Source organism: Vanellus vanellus (genome assembly GCF_965231255.1).
Source record: "Vanellus vanellus genome assembly, chromosome: 2".
Lineage (NCBI taxonomy): Eukaryota > Metazoa > Chordata > Aves > Charadriiformes > Charadriidae > Vanellus > Vanellus vanellus.
Genome location: NC_138906.1, coordinates 76,349,502 through 76,370,373, shown reverse-complemented (window position 1 = coordinate 76,370,373; position 20,872 = coordinate 76,349,502). Strand labels below are relative to the sequence as shown.

Here is a 20,872-nt window from a genome sequence, read left to right as displayed (position 1 = left end):
TCTACAATAGTTAAGACTAAAGAGCTGTTTTAGTCAAATTCCCATTCTCACCCTGAAAAAGTTTTCAGAAAAATTCATGATGTTGATTGAAATTCCAGTGTTTATCTATTTCCAAAGCAGTATTTTCTCCAATGCAGTAAGAGCAAGATCCTTCCTTCATTCACCAGTAGGGAACAAAGACCCATAAAAACATCCTTTTGATTTGAAAAAGATTTTAAACATTTTGATCTTAAGAAATAAGGCTAAACCAAATATGCTTAAAATCTGAAACCTGACACAGATAGAAATCTCTGCTAAGTACTACTTAAATGTCACTTTCTACACAAAAAATAATCTGTAGCACATACACCAGAGAGTAGTCATATGATTACTTTTGAGAAGGAATAATGGAAATTACACGTTTGACAAGCATATACCATGATCAAATTAAACATTTCTTTTCTGCTTTGTATGATTTACATATACAGAATTTGCTTTTCAAACAATATTGGCATTTGTAATTTGTTTTGATAACAATAAAAATACGCAACAATACTCCTGCTTGAGTTCCCTATTTATTGTGTCTATACAATAACATTATCCTATCCTTGATTTGTTGTAGTAGTTGTTGTAAAGTTTCTTTGTAACCTGTTCCTGTATAAAAGAATTGAATGCACAGGTAAAAGAACAAAACTAAAAATAAACTTCCTAACATCACTGCTGATGCTTGTTAACATGGTAGTAGAAAACAGTAATAGTACTAGCAATCCAGGATAGGTTTGCAGCGATTTCCAACCTATGGTCAACTGTCCTTCCTGGCTTTCAACCTTAAAAAAACCCCAAATTTGAACAGCAATCGTTAAATACCACTAAAGAGAACTACCACTGGATCTCACTTTGTTATCATTGCTCACAAGGTGAGTAACAGCTGCCCTTTTGTGTTTGTCCTTTTGTGTATCAGATACACAAAAGAAAGACCTAATTCTTAACCAGCTTTGTGCCCCAGTATGCACTGTACAGGAGACTTCATGCCCATCACACAACGAATACTGGGCCACAGAATTGGCTGCACAAACAGTAAGGTGGGTAAGTGGCTTTTTAATATTATTATATTGCGCATTTCTCCTACACAAGTTTTACAATATATCTGTATACCAACTGTCTATAACTTAAAAGCTGTGCAATATAATAAAGAAAAATGCCACTTACCTGACTTTCCATAACTTGGTCTACAAGAATTCAGAGTCTCACTAGTATGCTAAATATTGGGATGTCATAGCAGAGCAAAGCATCATTCTTTTGACAACGAAGAATGTCATGTAGCCTAAAAAAAATTACAAAGGGTTTTTGCTTCTCTAAAGGAAAAAAACCCAGACTATAATAATCTTTCTGTTAAGCCAATCAAGTTTTCCTTCCAATGAAACAGAAGGTGCTTCTGTCACTTTCTGCTGCTCCACATACAATTTCTATGTTTCTTCAAAAGAGATCCACTAATTTTTCTTAAATGCTTTTCCTAAACATGATTTCTCTGTTGATAAATATACTTCCAATACATAAACCACATTCTAAATCTATTTAAACCATGTTCAGGGGGAGGAATATGGGTAAGAAAGTTGAAGGAACTTCATAGCTTGACACAGAAAATTGTTGTAATTAACAAAAATAATTGTTTCTAAAACTACAGAAAATTTACCGCAGCTGTACAACACTGTTTAAGTGTTTAATCAGGCTCATATAGTAAGAATAACCTCCCCCCCGCCCCCCCGGATTTAGAGAATGCACCAAGTGCAGAGAAGGCCCGCAGGTGTCTTCACACAGCCTACCGAATTCCAGAAAAGTGAATTGCAGTATGCTGTCAATAAAATTCACACATCAAATTTTGTTTAAAAAAATACAAATCACTTACCCTTTACATATCCACAATACGAAGAGATGTACTGAAAAACTGATCTATAAAATAACAGTGATCACCCTAAGATCCTCTTAGTGCAATGAAAGCTAAATCGGTGGGAAAAAGTAGGTTTAATTTTCTGCCGAGATATAACATACTTCCCTTGTACTCAATGATCAGGCTAGACAGATACCTAATGCCCAAGTCTACAGCGTCCTTTGATAAGGTGTAAGGAAACCTTGTATGAAGGCAAAACGCATCCACCTTCTGACTGAGGTCAACTGAAAGCCAGCTTTACAAGTGAGATCAGTAAGAAAATGAATAACATTTCTAGCGTGACGCTATCTGTGCAGTGGTGATTGTAAGATACTGTTAATTCTTCCAAAATAACAGTACAGTTTACAATCCTTTAATTTCCTTCTTATTCCCAATATCTCCAATTCAAATAAACAGACCTCTATCACGTAAAACTGGGTTGGTTTTTGAGGTAGACTATAGCAATATATTTTCCTGTGATGCTACATAATATTCCAGTTAACATTTCTCAACTCCTGAATGAAGTCCAGTTTTGGAAAGATATGTGCCAGTCAAATAAAAGGCTGAACTTTAGGTTCATATACAATTCTACACAAATTCACAACAGAATTAAGAATAAAATGTTATTCAGTATTAAACAACCAGAAAACACCCATTGTGCCTCTGTAATGTCTGGACGAAATCTTTCTGCGTTTAGTGCTTTTCAACAATAATCAGGAAATTTGTTACCACTGCTCACAAATTTTTAGAATAATTTGCTAGGTGTCTATTGCTTTTGAGGGTTTCCATCCCCAGAAGCTTAATGGGAGCAGAACTCAAAACTGAGGAAGGACAAAGTAAACTTGAATTTCTTCACAGATTACATAGGAGCTAAAACAAACTCTTTAGGTCCCTTAGAACAAATTAAAAACTCATATGAACTTTAAATCCAAACTACTGGAGGCTCCCTAAAGCAAAGTTGAAAATCCAAAGGATATTTTCTAAAAGAAAAAACATACTCACAGCACCCAACACCAAAAAGTGTTTTCATATTAAGTGAGCTTTAAACTGTCTTTGTCATACATGCAACTGAAGAATTACCTGTTTTAAAAAGGGAGAACTCAAGACGACGGGTAGATAAAAAGGATAAACGATGTTCTACACTGCCAAAGCTTGTGGCAGAACATAATTAAAATATGATTTTTCTTATCTTCTGTTCCTTGAAACTAAACACGTGGTTATCTCACAGCCTTTGCAAGTTTCTTAGATATCCAAAAATATACATCACATTCCCACTCAGCTGCAGGGCAAAGGGATTACCCTCAGAAAGTTTTATTAATACTACTTAAATGTTTTCTTTCATCTCAGGGGAGACTTTCTTTCCAGTGTCATGTTCTTCACATTTGTTCTTTACCCATGGCATTGCTCTACATACATCCTCTTTTTGGTGACTACCATTTAGTATAGGTTACTGCAGAAACATCTATAATCAATCTAAAGTTGTGCCACAACAGTATGGTCCTTCCATGTGGGTTTCAATCTTTCAAACAAAAAGACTATGCCAACAACTATTTGTACCACAGGGGGGAAATCTCTAATTGTTTATTAAGAGGCACATTACAACAGCACCTTTTTGTTGCCTTATAGTAAGTGCTCAAAGACAGCTTTGAAAGAAACATGTTCCCATGAGAAAGGGCTATCCAGCAAACACATAACTCTTACCATGCCTTCGAAAACTCTGGAGAAAAGAATGCATTACATGCCTCAGCCACTGTTTTCCAAAAGACTTCTGATGAAAAGAAAGTCTGAGATTAGCTAATGGTTAAAACAATCAAATACTAGCACTAATAATTTGTAAAGATCTTGTAAGAAAACTGAAACAAACACACAAAATACTGAAAACAACAACAACAAAAAAACCCTACCACATATTGTAGATAGAAAAGATCCTCTGAATCTTCTGCAACACTCCTACCAAAAAAAAAAATCTATCATGAAATCACTAAACACTGCAGGACTATTAAGTATTTTGGACTAATGGGTCTAGGTCTCAAAAAGGCTGCAGGGTGGAGCTGTCATGAGGGTGGATTTCCTTCCTGCCTCTGACGTGGTCCCCATGGGAACCAGAAGTTCACCCGACAGGAAGCCAAGGAAGAACAGTCCATCTGCAAAATACAAGGTGGTACTGGCATCCTCTTCATCCTTGCCACCTGTGCATGGTACAGGACTTCTGCGTTCCATGCCCAAGCCCTGGGATACGGAGACCCTCACCGACTCCAACCATGGAGTAACTCCTTGCTCCTCCTCCCCTCCAGAGCAGTGTTGGAGAGGGCAGGTGTGGGACCAGGACAGGAGTGCAGCCTCCTACAGGGCAGGGAAGCAGAAACATTGCCAAGGTGGGCTGAGCAGCACCCTGAATTGTGTAGAATCACCGACTTGTAAATTTGGTATCATTCAGTATCCCGTAAAGTTGGAATTGGTCTGCTGCCTTTTTTGGTAGTCTTACCTTCTGCTACATAACAGTATGCTTCCTGCGTTTTAGCTCAGCTAGTAATGAACGGTAGAAACAAGCCAAAATAATTGTGTGTTGATATCTACAGCACAGGAGGACAGTCTGCTAACAAGAACAGACTAAATGTTCCTAGAAACCAGAAGTTTAGTGCATTTTTGTACTTCCTACAATAGCAACAAAATGTTTAATTCTAAATATATAGTATCACAATCCAAACAAATCTTTGAAAAGTGATTTTTCTATTCCTGCCATTCCAAAATCTCCTGATGATCTCACAATCGCAGATATACAACGATAGTTAATTTTCAAACACGCCAACACTTCTAAAACCTGAATCTTAGCTAAAACCCAGTGGAAAATTTTTGCAATAAACATGTTTCTAAAAATGGCCCGATATGCCACCAAACTACAGCACAGATTTTTACTAAGGGTGTGAGTTTTTCTCAATAGGTTATTTGAAACAGCATTTCAGCATTATTTTAGCCACAGTCTCCTGAATGTGATAATAGAGAACAGGAACATTAATGCAAGAAATGTCATCGATTCTTTCTACTCTTCTCAGGTTTTCTGGCACATGAAGCATGTTGTTAGCTTACTTGATCCAAAACCAATACAAATGTGACCGGGAGACACAGATTGGCAGAACAGCCAGTTGGATCGGGGCAGATGTGGCTTCATATTTCAGGACTTACAGCCCTGCCTCTTACAGAAACCTTCTTTTGACCACAAGCTGCTCTTCCACTTTTTTTTCTTTTTTAAAAACTTGGATTGAAGGATAAGAAGGTTTAAGATAACCTGCAGGTGGATGCGCACATACACGGAGCACCCAAAAGGAAAGAGAGCACAGCACAGTACATAAATAAGGACAGACTACCCAGAGCCATTTAAGATATGAGCAGAATTACAAGAGCAACTCCAGTGGAGGTAAAACCTCTGCGTGCAGTCTTCTTCATGATAAGCATTGAGCGCACAAAAAGCATGTGAAACGTTAACAGCTTTGTTTGCTTTTTACCTTCTGATTGATCCTGGGATTAACAATCATGCCATTAAACCGAAGGTAAAAGTCCAGTTGATCCTGTGATGCAGGACTTGACAGTGCTCCCACATCTGCCCAAAGCCCTAGCATTTCCAAATCAGAAATATCTGCAATTGACTCTTTTAATATAGGTTTATTTCCAGAATAGATATTGCTTAAATGGAGCACAGCGACACAGAATTTGCATTGTCTCCCTCAATAAGATTTCTACCAACTGCCCTGCTTATCCATTACTATAAAAACGAAAACAAATAGAAATCTGAAACACCCCCATTATTACTCAGAAGATATCACAGAATCACAGAATTTTCAGAGTTGGAAGGGACCTCTAGAGATCATCTAGTCCCACTCCCCTGCTAAAGCAGGATTGCCTACAGCACATTACTCAGGACTGCATCCAGGCGGGTCTTGAAAATCTCCAGAGAAGGGGACTCCACAACCTCCCTGGGCAGCCTGTGCCAGTGCTCTGTCACCCTCACCTTAAAGAAGTTCTTCCGTGTATTTGAACGGAACTTCCTGTGTACTAACTTGTGCCCGTTGCCCCTTGTCCTGTTACTTGGAACCATTGAAAAGAGCCTGGCTCCATCCTCCTTCAACCCACCCTTTAGATACTTGTACGCCATAATAAGGTCTCCCCTCAGCCTGCTCTTCCTGGAAAAGTTTAATTTCTGCTCAGTACTACAGTTGAAGACAACTTAAGTTAGAGATAAATTTCAATGATTTCCATATGTAAGTGGAAAACTAAAGTTTGGTCTTTTTGAGGGAAAGAAAAAATGAAGTTAAGTCCACAACCTCTTGTCATTTTAATTTGGTATTTGTTGTCTTTTCCTATTTGCACAAAAAAGATATGACACTGAAAGATTCTTTCTGTTAAATCAGGAGATCAAACTGCCAGTTCTTCCAAAAATTTTAGATGGGACTGGGAAGTATTTAATGTTTTTTACTACAAAGGCATTCTGACCTGATGGTTCACAGTAGTAAGCTGTTCAACACCATTCTCTAGAGAGAGTAGTGAAGACAGGAACATTTATAAATGAGTGTAACAATACCACAGGTTAAAATGTTAGGTTGAAACACCATGTCTTTCTAATACCATATTCAAATCTACTCAGCTCTTACTTTCTATGCAAGGAAAGAGATGAAACTTTCTATTAGTAACTGCAATGAGGGACATTCTCCCTAGAAATTAAAATACCCACTAAATTTCTGTCTCTGTAGTCCAAAACCCCCCAGATGTTAACTTCACTAAGTATGCTTAACTATTGCATCCATATCCCACGTTGGGATAACCCATATCCCACGTTGCATAGTTTGGTGTGTGGTTGTAATACCTAGGGTAAAATTGTTGTGGAATTGTGGAATTGAAATTTTTCGCAAGAATGGCGGGGTTTTAAAATGTTGTATCTAAGCTAATAAGTGCTAAATATACGCCATTTAACAGATCAAAAGCAGACTGATTCACAAGTGGTATTACAATTTGTACAGCACTGCAGAAGCTTCAGGCTAATAGCAATTCATACATGTAAATTGCCAAGAACTGCCAAGAATGCTACAGTGTATTTTTGCTGCTTTACCAAAATGCTTCAAAGAAACTTACCACTACTTCACAGCTGAGATCTACAGGAGAACTAAGGGAAAGGTCATCTCAACCACAGGAGCTTTACTCTACATAACTCAAGCCAGATTATTAGTTGAGTTGAAAAAACATGCTACCCAAAGGGCTATCTGATTATTCACTCATCTTTCTACAGTTAATACACAAAGTATTATCAATCAAACCTGGATTCTGGAAGACTTCATGTCTCTATGACTGAAAGTCAAGTTTGGAAAACAAATTCCAGATCCTACCATCATGTGATGTCGATTCTAATCTTTTCAAAGCACAGTCTAACTACTAATTGTAGTAGGAACTCTCACACGCAAATGTTTCATTATTTAATTTACAAAGCAACAATCTGATCATGTCTCACAATGATTCAGAGCAATGCTAACCTATCTCAGAAACTGCAAGCTTAAACCACAGCAGGCTTCAGAATCAAGCTTTGTGAAGCGTTTCAGGTCAGTAACATCATTTCATCTGAGGACCACTCTGCTTTAAAGTAGCTGCGTTGCATCTCTGGTGCCGGAAATTAATTCCCTTGGCAGAAGCAGGAAATATAAATTAAAATGTGTACATCATAAGTAAAAAGCAATGAGCAGTTATTGATCAGGAGTGACCTCCCTCCACACGCCTGCACGTTGGCTGGGAGAAACTCCACACACTGCAAAAGCAATGGTTTTTATCACTGAAGTTCTTCTAGTGTGCTGGCACTGCGGTATACATCCTACCAGCACCATATGATGCATGGCTAAGAGTAGACATCAAGAGCAATTAAAAAAAAAAAAAGAAGAAATGACGAGCAATAAGAAAGTGGGTGAAATGTTATGACTGAAGATCATCATCTGTTGTTTTTTAATTACTGAAGCAGACTTAGCATAGGTATGCAAGCAACCCCATGCAATATCAAAACTGCCCACATGCGGTGGGGTAGACCTGATCGTTTCTGCTTGCCGTGGAGGTTGAAGGTGGGCAGAATACAGGTGCATGCATTCCAGAACTGGAATTGCCTTTGTCTAACATCTTTTGTTACTCCTCGTTTCCAATCAATCACATGCGGGCAAGAGTACATATCCCACCGTACATATGCATGCAAAGAAGCAGCTGAATAACTATGCCAGTAATTTTCTTCTGTACAGAGACTGGCTTGTTTGGCAGCAATGAATGCCATGGGCAGAGAACTGTGTATTTCTGCATGTGGATGGAGATACACAAAAAAATATTCTGTGCATGACTCTTCAGGTAAGAAATTCTGGGCCCCAGGGACAGACAGAGTGCAAGGGAAAGATGAATGACCAGGAGGGTGAAGATGGGTAAGTGTGAAGCCAGTTAGGATTTGGGAAGCCAGATGTGGATATCAGGCAGGAGCATTCTGCTATGTTTGGTCCTTTGAAAGAAACTTCAAAGGCCTGAGCTACCAGTTAAGCTGAGGTAGAGGAAGATGAATGACTACTTTGTGTCCACAATCAAGAAAAACATACCTAGCCCCACACCTAAAAGACTGGTCCATTGTCACCCCAAAATACTAATCATGTGATCTAGTTACAATGTTTTAAAATACCTCTTCATTTGTTAAAAAGGACCAGCAATGACCTACGCAGCTCCTAACATGCCACCACTACAAACAGAAACTCGACATTTTAGACATCAGGTCTGACTGGAAAAAGGAGGAAGTTGCCTCTAGAAACTTAGTGTATGGCTAGTGCAGCTCACGCAGAGTTGACACTGAAGCTGAGTCTCTCATAGTCACATGGAATTATACAGAGAACCATGATCACAGTACACTGCATTTGCATTTATTTACTGTACTGATCTACTTCCAATACAGTAGTAACAGATCCACCAGTAGCATCTTAAGCATAAATTTGTATTCATACAAGAAACAACACATTAACAATGCTGTTCTGAAAGTTACATTGCAAAAAAAAGATGTGGTATTAATCTACGGGTGCAGGACCCCAAATAGATATGCCTCACTGTGATAAGCTTTGCCATTTTTTTTTTTTTTATGAAACACAGGACAGCGGGTATTCAGTTTCTCTCCCCGCATGCCTAAGAGAAACTCCTTTAGCTGTACATCTATCCCATAACCCCAAAAGCACCAAGCCAAAATGAACTAAGCATTGCAGGTTTATGAATATCAACTTTTAAGAACTTAGACGCCGAATCTAATACATAAAGGTTGGATGAGAATTAAGGAGAGGAAATACAGGCCCCCAATTATTCTGCAGTAAGACAGGCTATGCTTTTATTCCCTTTGTTGAAGAGACTCAGGAAAGCATTACTGTAAGAACAGGTTAAAATGAGAAGAAAATGGCATTTAAAACAGCTTCACTTCCTGCTTAGGGTAGACCTGAGAGCAAGGGGAGCAAGCATGTAGGAAGGAGACTTCTTGAAGAAAGAAATAAAAGCACAGTAGCTGGCACTTCTCTGCAATAATATTATCAGCCTGCTGAGAGCAATTACAATAGCACAGACAGCACTTGCTTTATTGTGACCTTATTGAATTAAATCTGAGGAAAAAACCTCCGAGATTCAGCAGGGAATTTATTAGAAAATTTTAATGCCAACTTAAATTTGATCCAAAGGCCTCAATATTAAAGGTCATACCCATTACTATACGGTGGGAAACCTTGACTCTCTCTGTTTCTATGTTCCACCCTTTCTCAGTTTTGTTTTCTTTTATAAGAGTAGGTCAGACTCTCCTTCTCTCAGCTTTGCAGCACTCTGTATTAGAGGTACAAGTCTGCTATTTACATTTTAAAAAGCCTTAGCCGGCAAGCGAAATAAAGAACTCCAAACTTACTTTAAATGAGAAGTTGAAAATGAAAACCAAAATCAAGCAGCACTGATGAAACTAATGTGCTATACAGCTGGATTTTACCGCCTTACACGGACATACAAAACATGTAACCCGATCTTCACCGAATTATCTGCCACTGCTTCTGGATCAACTGTCATCGTGACAGGGGAGTCAGGTATGAACTGACTACTGACTTGCACAGAATGGCAAAAGCTGTGTAGCGTTTTTAAAAACAAATTTGTAACTCTAGATCATTGCAAACCTTTGAAATTGGAAGTACCATCACTGAAGTCTGATCAGCTGAGATTTAAAGGCTCCTTGTTCGTAGGTCAGCAAGCACAATGGTGGCAATGGTTACTGCATACTTTTTCAAGCCCTATCATTTCCCTACCCAGAGCTTTCAGCTTTACAACAGGAGATGAACATGCTAAGCACCTGTGAAAAATAAGAGTCCACTGCGTAGCTCATGAATTACTCCCTGAAGGAAGTACTCCCCCCACAGATTTGCAGGACAGCTACATGAAGTTATTCCACTTTTAGCTGAAGATTTAGGAAAGAAATAGAAACATAGATGGGCTGTACTTTACCAGAAGATGAAAGAGACCACAAGGTCTCTTTTACACTGTATTGATTTTTTTTTCAAATACGAAACTGTATTAGAGGGAAAAAGCTCATGTTCTCAAATGCATATGTAATTTTGGAGCTTACACTCCAGTGACTTCCAGAGTACCTTGAGCTCTTAAGCACCCATATTAGTCAGCAAAAAAGTGTGAACACAAGTCCGGATCCTTGCTATCAATCTGCTCAGGTACCCTCTGAATAAAAGGGGCCGTCCTCTCTTTTCAGCCTATGAGAATATACATTATGGATATTCATTACAGTCCTTACTTTCCCAGCAGTCTCAGTATTCACTTGATGTAGGACGTCTGAGGAAAGAAAGAAGGTTAAAAGCCAAGTTTCCTGTACCAGGCTCACTTAGATCTCAAAATATATCCCACCTGATGACCAGCAATTTCAGTCTTCCTCAAAAGTATTGGAAAACCTGGCAACTGAACTAGTTTAACCTACCATTAATGATGGCATTAAACACATTTAAATATATTTTTGGAATTTAATTCACACAAGATTTTATATTCTTCATGCTAACTAAACTTAGTTTCATGTACATCTCAGGTATCTTAGCAGGTCTGAAACCAAAAGGGCAAATACAATTTGAATGCCACTGAAAGGTCACTGCTTCTTAAAGACTCGTGTTCGCACATTCATATACCGACCCAAGCTTACCCTTCTAGACATGGATGCAAACGACCTCTAGCTCAGAACCTCTGCAGCAGTGTCTGGGCTGACGTGCCGTATCAGCAGCACCCCAGGAAGCCTACTTTCGAAACAAAATATAGCTTATTCACACAAGCACCCTACTGCAAAGCCCTCTACGTGCAACATGAATGTACTTAATCTGCCATGCTAAAGGAAGTGTGGATGGTTTTGTCTTCTGAATTGCTTTACCCTTCACAATGAGATTGATTGCACATCCTTGCTTTAATGCGATTTGATTTGGTAACCACAGTAATTTTGTTCATTAGATAGCTGTGTCTTATCAGTCTTGTCTCATTCAAAAAAAGAGGAAGAGGCTTAATTTATTACTGTTAACATTTGCAAGAAGTCAACAAAATAGCTGCTAGACTGAAACATTTAATATTTTAATTTTTCTTTTCATATAAAAGCTAGCCTTTATGTTAGAGTACAGACATCTTAGTTTTGTACACTGATAACAAAATCTCTGGGTCTGATTTTTATATTTTTTTTAGGACCTGGGAAACACCTGGTTTCTTCAGTAAGTAAGAAAAGGATAGGAATTACAGAAATAGAAATTTCAATCATGACACTGGGTAGGATGGCATCAGGCTTCATACTAGTGTTTGCCAGACATTTTTTTCCCATACAAGTTTAAAGAAGTGAAATAAAACCTAACAATCTATTAACAATAGTTTTCAACTAACAGTATCTTATTTGAAATACAGAGAAATACAGTATTTTAGAATACTGAGCTAGAGTACTAGGTGAGGATGGAGCTGGGATGGAGAACAAGAAAGGCAAGAGGAACGGAAGTGCAGATATGTCCGATCTTGAATTGCTCAAACGACAGAGAACTTTGCTACCTGCATCAAGATTTGGATATTTAAATCAGTCCTTTTGCTTCCTAGGAATGAGACCCTAGTTAATTTTTTGCTCGCCCTTTGATAAAGGGGGTTTGTATTCATCAGGTATATAAATATTCTTTTCCTAGTCTTTCAACTGATTAAAGAGGTTAGCCATAGTTATTCTCCAGCTCTTTCAACTCCTCCTGATATTCTTTCCCCAAAATTAGCATTTATTTTTCTAATCTCATTTTCAACTTAAGTAAATGGTATATCTCTAACTCTATGTAAAATACCATTTAATTCTACAGCATTTCAGATAACATTTAATTTAGTCAACAGTTCCTTCTACAAGTAGCATTGTAAAATTAGGCCCTACACAGTAGAAAATTAAAGTAATTAATTTTATATCATATTTGAGTTTAATAACATTAATGAGTTTTACCTGAATTTTTTAATATATATACATGTTTACTTGAAAAACGTCAGCTCACCTTTAGGATCTCAATTAAAAAGACAAGTAGAATTGCAAAACGCACAAATAGCTGCTTCCCTACTTCTCTCTTTTCCTATCCTGGTGTTCACACTGTCTCTCACTTAACTAGAAAATAACAGCATTAACTGTTAAACGTTTCTTCACTGCTTATTAGGCAGGGGTTTTAATTCTTATATTGTCTTCAGTGTGGCCCATAAAGCACAGTAAGACTGACACAAACAATGCAGTCAGCACCCTGACAGCTTTCTGTCTAAGCAGATTTTATTCTCCAGTCTACTTCTGCTTGGATCTAAAGGGGACAGAGAAGAGAGCGAGGTAGATGATAAAGAGATTCCTACTGAGACAGACAGTGTTGCAAGACTTGGAATATCGTGCTTTGATTCCTGATGTAAGCATATTTTGGGAACCCGGGCAAATAATTTAGTTCCCTATGCACCAAAGATTTAAAGATATGCTTAAATTTAAACAGAAGTAGCCTCTGTCGTTTCCACCTCTGTCGTTTCCACCTTAAAGACAGGCATGCGGTGAAATGCACAGTTAAAATCAGGGTGCCTTGAACTCCCAGAGCTACTTCTGTAAAGGAGCAGTACTACTAGTAATTCTCTCTGCCATCTGCCTCACTTGTACAGCTGAGAGAAGGGAAATGGTCCCAGCCCCACCAAGTCCCTTGGGGATGGCACACAAATGTACATGTACTGTCATACTTACAAAATTATTAGTAATAAAACCAGCACTTTGAAAAGACTTACTTCCTTTTTTTACCCACAAAGCACACCATACATGTGGTGAAGGTATTTTACTGTCAAAGGGTTAGTTCTTCGGGATTATTCTACAGCATGGCTTTGCATACCTATTTTTTCTCCTCTTGCCCTATGAGCATACATACAAATCATTTAACAGCAATTTACAACATGTTAAGCTGCTTAAGGAGACTCTTAAAAATCTAATGTATGAATTTAACCATTGGCATGATTTATTATTGAAGTTCCACTGTTATAACTTGACAATTAAGAAATATTGATAAATGTAAACACATTATTGATGTCAATTAAAAAGCACAAGATTGATTAACCTCCAGAGGTATACTGGCACAGCAGTTAGAGAGTAATCACCCTCAATAAGTATTCACTACTGACAAATGTGCATAGAAATTAGACTGCTGTGAGACAAAAAGTACTTTCAATTAAAATTAAGATCATTTGAACACATAACTAAAACATGGGGTCAACAACAAAATCAACAGAATTACAAACAAGATCTGTATTAATGTGAAACACTTAGCGATTAGGTCACATAATGCTCTCATTAACTATACAATCAGACGAAAATATGGTTAAAAATTACCAAAGCAACTGCTTAGCAAGTGAATTATGCCCATAGGAAAGACTATGAACGTATTATTTAGTCATTACACTGCAATATTCATAACTGTCCTGGTGAGGGACAAGACCTTGTTTACAGGGTAAACATCAGATCCTTGTTTTAAAGAACGTATTTATGTACCTTCTACATGTGACCAAATTATAAAGGTGAACTCAAAAATCTGATTAGTAATGGTTCACTTCCTGCAAAGCAAACCGCCTAGGAAAGATGTTCAGGCAGTCCATACCTTGAAGGGGACAAGCCTACACCTGACATACCCCAGAGAGAATAACAACAGGAATCGTTCAATTCGTGATTTAAATGTGACTAGAAGAGTTCGGGCTCCTTTTTTCTCCTTCTTTTTACTTGCTTTCAGAATTAATGTACTGGCATAATGCCTGTCACCAAGATGAAGGGCACTGCAGCAATAGCTTTTAATGGCCAAAAAAACCCCAGGCTCACCTCAGAAAGCACAGAGCTAAAGACAGCAGCAATGCACCAGTACCAAGGAGACTGCGTAAACACTAATTAAACTTCTCTCTGCACTCTTGCCTAGAAAACAGTTTTCCCTGCTTAAACTTCCAAGGGCTGGATCAGACGTGCTGATATTGGAGTCTAGCAACTTTCTTCCCTGAAGCTTGGCGTTCATCACAACTTCATGGATCAAACGCATTTCCCTCAAATACAAGCAGCTTACTACAGAGACACAAGGCCGAATCCAAATTACTGAAAAAAAGATAAAATGGAAACATAACACATCAATGATAAAGCTTGTTTGTTTGAAAGAGCTTTCTGCGAAGGCCATACATTTGTTTATGTTTATTGTCAAAATAAAACTACATCACTGTGAATGTAACTGGCTGGAAATTCAGTCAAATGGTATTAGTGACAGAGACCATGTTTGGTGCTATGCTAAACCACAGAGGTACAAAATGGACCCCCAGAGTGCCCAGAGTCAACCCCCAGAAGATTACAATATACATAGACATACCAGACAGAGAAGAGTGTGAAAAAAGCTTCTTTTTTCTTTTTTTTTTTTTTTTTTCTTTCTTTAATAAGGAAACAACTGGTGCCTTTGCAACTGGGGTAATGGAAGAATTTTAGCGACTGAACCGTTAGAAGAATCATGAATATAATAAAATGGGGAAATACAACACACTCATGAAGCCAGATTTTTGGAACAAACAGGACGAAGAGCTCTTTGCAGGCTGGCCTTATGCTGAGAATGCAGACGAGAACGAATTATTTAGACTTGACAAACTATCTGTGGAAGAAACAAAAAAAAAAAAAAGGCGTCTATCTGATTTAGAGTGGCATGGGAAGATTCCACATACTGTATTTTAAACATGCTGAGGGGAGAAGCATGGCTATCTGAAAGGCCAGAAAAGAATGCAAGGAGCTTAAAGAGGAGCTAAATGCTCCAACTTCCCTTCGATAGCTCTAAAGGGAAAAACTGTAACTGTAATATGCCGAGAGAATGACCACTGGGCATGAGGGGAGAAAAGGTTGTTAAAAAAAACATTGTACCACAGCTACAGGACCAGGTGACTTGTCGGATAGCGAGGGCGTCAACACCGACATCATCATCCTGAATTACAGACTGCGGTTCAAGGGCAGCAGAACACAGTCCTGGGGATCTGAGGCACAAGACAAACGTGCCAAAGCTCCTCCTGGAGGGAAGTGTGCCCGCTCAGTTGCGGTGCCATTGAACCTGACACTGTCTCCCTTCAATAAGCAGTACAAAACCAGGAAGGAAAGTTTTCTCAGCATGGAAAGTGAAATAGAACAACAGATGAAAAAGCAACCAACGAACTGAGAGAGATCAAAACAGAGATCAGTGTTATAATAACAGCACTGTTGTCTCTCTTACTTTTTTCAGAAGACCTCAAAACAGAAATCCCTTTCTTTTCCCGAAGGTCTAGCTGTACTTAAAACTGGTTTACCCCATGATAACACCACTGAAAATGGACACTCAATAGAGATCTATGTTCTGACATGAACACAAGTCACAACACATATGCAAGGCTTTTACACGGCTGTAAGTTTCATAAATAACACACAAAACTGTCATACTTCTGGTTTTCCTATTCAGGAAAAAAAGATTACAATATACATAGACATATATGTACATTTAGACATATAGACATTTTCCTATTCAGGAAAAAAAGAGATCCTCCACAAAAGTTCTGCTGTGCAGCAGACACCACACAGCAAGAAAGACAGAAAGTTGCTCAAATGTTAACATACTTTAGCGCTAGAAACTCAATCTTCAAACCCTCCCTCAACTGGCACCACTACAAACTAGATTTGCAGTCATAGACTCAAGATCACAAAGTCAGATTAGAAACATGGCAGAAGTCATTTGAGCTATGATCAAAACTACCAGTACTTATTTCTACCTTCTCTTGCTTGTCAATATTTTATATTTATACTAGGACACACATGCACTTGCTGTTACCTCATTTGGAAGAGGCCCCCCTGAAGTTTTGTTGCAGCAGCCACCCCTAGGAACCGTATTCATTTACACACTGGGCAGAAGCCCTGGAGACACCAAACACAGGAAAGCGGAAAGCACAAAGGGACGAGTGGCAGATGAAAACATCTCCCTGAAAATGTGAGCCTTCCTTGCTTCTGGAGCTTTCTGCAGCGCTGACTGGTTCAATAACTGCTGTTTCAAGAGGCTACTGACCAGCCAGACTGATGAAACTTACTCTTCTCCATATGGAAGTTTACACCTAGCATTTACTTGATCGGATGTGACTTACTGCCACGCCAAATTGCTCACTAGGAAAGTAAGTCCTTCTCCTGTCCTTCAGACAGCCCTCCTCTGTGCATAGCATGAGATGCTCAGAGCTCTTGATGCATTATATAACTACTTATTATAGATAAGGCCCCAACCTCACTGAATTAGCCACTAAATACATATAAAAAAAAAATAACGACAGCTCTTTATGACAGATAATTAAAGTATTTTAAAAGCAGCTGCCAACACTCAACAGTTTTGGTTTTTTTTTTTTTTACTAAAGGTTACTGCATACATCAAATGCTGTGTTTTACACTAAGGCTCTGAGATCAGAAAGACAAAGCCTTATTCTACCTGAATCACCTCTGAATCGCCTTTGTTTGTAGCCTGAAGGTTACTTTCAATGCAGGGTCTACTTTGGTATTTAATATTGCAGGCAGAAACTGCCGCTTGTAATTTAGTCAGCAGGGCAAACAGCAGCAAATCACTTGTGAAAATACAATCTTGCTCTCCATCAGGAGAGTTAAATGAAAGCCTAAGGAGTAACACTGCTCTGGAGACTCACACAGGTGTCACCCGGAGAGCCAAGCCACCTGAAGATGGGTAAAATGTCTGTTATACTTCCTGCGCATTCAGATGCCAGAAATTAAGCTGATATGACAGCTCTGGGATTTTGGCATCTGCTACAATATTGCGTATCTCCAAAGCTATCCTACATGCCAAGATGAAAAAGCTATTTGAAAAGGCTGGCCGAAATGGACCTCACTCTTAACATGTCCTGCAAAGGGCCAAAGATTCACCTGGGTTTCTGTTCAAACTTATGCTGTTCAAAGTCACTCCTATTACATTTTCTCTTTGTTCCTCCTCCCTTCCTCCCCCTCCCCCCCCGACCTTATAGATATGTAGTGGACAGAAAATGCGTTTACTCTCATATTGGAATACAAAACCAGTATAGCTCTGAACTTAATGCCTCCCCATTTCAATTTCAATTTCAATTTCAAGCTTTCTCTTGTTTACTAAAAGACAGGTGTTATTCATCTTGTGTTATACCTTCCCTCACTTGCATCTGTGTCTCTTTCCAAGTAAAGAGCACTGAAACTTAACATATGTTAAGGCTTTCTGTTGCTTTCTTCATCTTCCTTGTAGTCTACTATCATAAAAGAAGAAATATACAAGTGTATATTTCTTGAGTTGTTTTCAAATCCCAGGGAAAGTAAGTGCAAATTGAACACAACAAATAGGATTTAAATAACCTTGAGGAAAAAAAAAATATCTAAAAATATCACCCTAAAGAGCTTTGGAATTAAAAAATATCCACATAAAAATCCCCCCAATGCCTTCTAAAAGCCAAAGTCAGCTGAGTTAAATTCAGTGTTTGGCTTTGCCACAAGATTCCAGGGTAATTTCGGTAAATACACGTAGGGAGCCAACCAGATGCTAAAGCAATTAAAAACTGACTACCAGTATTGCAACAGGCTAGAAGCAAGCGAAGTACAAGAGGATCATGCCGACCATTTGCTAAATTCTAGATGTCATTGCAAGTATTTAGAAGTGTATAGATGCTTGATTACCTTCAAAAACTGATACTGTGCAGTGACTTGATAAAACTGCTTTAATAGGATCTTTGACCATTGTCTGATTACGCCATTCACCTCCTGTTCTTCTTCTGTGAATGAGGCATTTGAAAACTCTTTCCTGCATCTACGCTTGCTTTAACAAACTAAATGGTTTGAGAGGTAGGAATAGTTCTCTCTGTGCATAATGTTGGCTCTATCCTGGTTGGAACGTGTAGGTGCAACTGTAATAAATAGAAATAGATGATACTGGTAAAAAAGCAGCAAACTTCCAAGGACATTCCTCTTATCTAAGAGCTGTAAGACTATAAATTTTTGAAGAAAAATAGGTATTTGCCATTGTGAAGCTGGAAAAAAACCCAAAGTACCTAAAATTCAAGGAGCTTCTCAAGAAAAGCAGTAATCTGTGATTTTGAAACTTCCTTGTAGTGACAAACTTGACAAAAGGAAAACATATTAGAGCTCCAACATAACTGGCTGCCGGCAGGAAAACGTGACTTGCCAATATCATATCCATTCCTGAACAGCAGTGTGGGTGCTGCACCCTGTACTCAGAGTGCTTAAAGAGCTTTTCCAAGTATTCTTTCCCCTTGGCTTCAAAACTGCTGCTAACATAATCAAATATATTATATGCTATTTTACAACTTCCTTACATATTCATAAAAATTAGACAGAAATATGACTTGTAGTCTGAGACTAAAACTACTAATAAGAATTTTCATAATGAACCTTCTTCTGCTAAGGACATCAAGCCTACAGTGCTTTGCAGGACAAACACAGGTATCATCAGATACACAGAATATTTCTTGAAGGTTGAAAAGTTCCTTGAGACAGTCAATTCTAATGTCACTCACAACTGTGTAAAGTTTCCTAAATGCTCGACAATATGCTTTCAGTCCAGAAATACATACACCTTGGCATTTACTAATTTACCTGCCATTGCTGCAAACCAATCACAGGATTCCTAGAACTGAACTGTGGAAAACAATGGGAGTATTTGCTGATAAAAACACAAAGGATGAGCAATAAAATCCAAAGCAGGTGCAGTAAACTAAGGTACTTCTACTTTTTGTTTTTTAGAGTAACTGTAATTGAAATTTGCTTGTCTTGCTAATATTTATTAAACATGCTTTAATATTTATACTATTTGGATTAACAGAAATACGCTTCCTTATGTTATGGCTATGTTATTACCAGTTCATAATAATATGAATGCTGTATCAGTACATTCATTCAGTATCATTGCCACTTCCATTCAACTGTTACTTGAATCCATGATACTGCTGAGATGAGATACTGCTGATGAACGCCTGGCTACGTGCAGCTGCACTGGCAACTTGGCTTCCTAAGAAAAAAACCTGGAAGAACTGTTCAACTGTTCTTCTTTTACACAATTTTCAAAACAAGACCATACTAATCATTTTTATTAGGAATGGCAAATACGGAGAAACACAAGATTACGAGACTGAAATCTCAGACTAAGTATGACACGGACTTTTATCAAGGCATAGTCATGAAGCATTTAATTAAAAGAAATGGGGCTATGGGGCTAAAGTTACTATAACCAATGAATATTGCAAGGACTAGGATGTACTTACAACATGCTCCAAACGTGAAAAATGCTGCAAGTACTCAATATTTATCATTATTAGTGGAACCTTTCTAATAGAGTTCTCATACTTTAAAACCAAGATCCTTCATTCTTTACACACCTGAAAGGAACAGTAAAAGAAGCCAAGTCTGAGGAAGAACAACTCAAAAGAAAAAGAAAAGTTAATCTGTTCTCTTAGAAAATGATGATGACCAGCCAGCTGTAAAGGAAGGAGATCCACATGTCCTGACTGTCTAACTGCTCACAGTGCATCTCTTGTCTCCCCGCTGAGTTTGTGCAAACCATGATTATTATTAATTTGGATTATTTTAAGGGACAAAAAAAGACTGTGAAATAACAAAACTGTTTTACTGAAGAGTACTGTAGTTGTATGATGTCAAAACCAGTACAATTGATACTAAAGCCTTCAGAACTGCCAGGAAAACCAAAACAATCCTTCTTAGCTGGACAACAAGATGATTGGTAGTTTCCAGCTACAATCTAAAACTGAGGAAAAAGCACTGTGGGGGAATATATAAGAATGAGATGTCCTGTAAATTAAAACAGGAATTTAATCAGAGCACACAGGTCTAATATAGCCTTTGAATTTCACTTTTATGTTTTCAGATCAAAACTTGTGAGACAGCATGCCACAAAGAAAACTAGCGAATGCTTCAAAACACTCAGTATTATCCTATCTTCAAAGTGGCTTCTATAAATTTTTGAATCTCAGCAACAGCACTAACATTTTAGGGCAAATTCTCGCACTGCTAACATATTCCAATAGCGATGGAAACTCACAAATGAAGTCATATTAGCATAGCTGGGGAATGGCCGTTACGATAATCCTCAAAGGACCTCAAGACCTAGCCTCAAAACTTTTTAAAACTTTCTATTTCAACCTTACTTGTGACAATGCATTTCTCACAATGCCCTCCTTTACAGGGAAGACATCACAAATTGTGCTGTTTACCCAGTAAAAACACGCAAAAAAAAATCTTCACAGTATTGAGAAAAGAATCAGAGTTGTTCCTTCCTTTAGCCAGACTATTTTTAAATCGAAACCAGTAACAAGCAGAGGAGGACTAAGGCAGAGATTAATGTTCCTCCATGCTTTTCAGCTTTATAAAGCTAC

The 20,872-nt window shown here is 38.2% G+C and overlaps 1 protein-coding gene across 4 annotated transcripts in view; it reads right to left on the bottom strand.

The window, feature by feature from the left end:
• Nucleotides 1–20,872, bottom strand: part of LYRM4 (LYR motif containing 4) — a 99,808-nt gene that overhangs the window by 45,913 nt on the left and 33,023 nt on the right. Inside the window, exons 3-4 of one of the 4 annotated variants that reach the window (XR_014270568.1) lie at nt 19,745–19,858; nt 18,338–18,370 (exon numbers count right to left, since the gene is read on the bottom strand). The exons of the other annotated variants lie outside the window; for them this stretch is intronic. The gene's annotated coding sequence lies outside the window, so the exon portion shown is untranslated. Of the gene's footprint in view, nt 1–18,337; nt 18,371–19,744; nt 19,859–20,872 lie in introns of those variants that run through there. 4 annotated transcript variants of the gene reach the window in all.